Genomic DNA, 1,142 nt, shown 5'->3' with positions numbered 1-1,142 from the left:
TAGACTGATCTTAAGCACGGGAAAGGGAACGTCCGTCAGCCGGGCACCCACCGCCGCCGCCGACGCTGCCATCATCGGCGTAGAAGGGGAAGACGACTAGCTGTAGCGGTTACATAACACGTCGAGACTGTAAAAATGTAAAAACACGTAAAAGAGGTACGACATCGATGTATATACCCACAGATCATAGGTGACTCGTTAACACGCTCATTTCGACTTGCATGTAGGTATCGATTATTAGTTGAATTCCTATACTTGGGTCACTTACTTCTGGAAAATTGCCATCACATTCTACTCTGTTGAATACAATATATTATGCCTATGTTTCTAGTTTTGATCATAATAAACATGTTAACGCTAATAAAATATATAAAGTAAACATTGCATACAATGCTGATTATAATTATTCTAATATCTATCAGGTATTAGGTATAGGTACTTTTCTCTAATTTAAATATTGAAATATTCACCTTGCCACCTTGGTGCAACTATTAAGTAATTTATTTTTTCCTAACTAACTTAAAAGGACGTCGCATAATCTGTGTGTTGTCTCCGTCTTATTAACACATCAATTAGCTCATAGTACGGGAAAATAATCATTTTAAATCTGTTATTTGGAGTACAAGAAAGTGAAATTTTAAATTGATCATAATTTAATTTTAAAATAGACAAAAACAAATCCTACGAAGTGCCCTAAATAATATTTTTAAACCTTTATACATTTAATAATGTGTGTCAATTTTTTCTTAGATTGAAAGTTATTGAGTTCAACGGAATTTTTTTACCATACAATTTGTTAAGTTATAAGTAAGATGAGGTCAGCATAATATTATACAGGAAATATGGTCTTCTTACTGGGAGTGTTACTCTGAGTACGTTTTACTGAGAGGTACAAATCGTTTTCCAAAGTAATTTTGAAAAACGTATTATTAACAAAAAATGTTTATAAGCCAAACAATTAATAATTGGTATAAACCCAACGTAGGTAATACAATTATTGCACTAATAGGTATATATTACAAATATATAAATGAATAAATAAATACATAGTTGTCGGCGTTTGTCACAGCTGTCGAATGATTATAAAACTTAAAATGTTCATTTTATGTGGTCTTATGATACGGTATGGGAATATTGGGAAT

Source organism: Diuraphis noxia, unplaced genomic scaffold (genome assembly GCF_037042655.1).
Source record: "Diuraphis noxia isolate RWA-SAM2 unplaced genomic scaffold, SU_Dnox_SAM2 contig0002, whole genome shotgun sequence".
NCBI lineage: Eukaryota > Metazoa > Arthropoda > Insecta > Hemiptera > Aphididae > Diuraphis > Diuraphis noxia.
The sequence above is the reverse complement of the archived record's forward strand: the minus strand, read 5'-3'. Positions refer to the sequence as shown.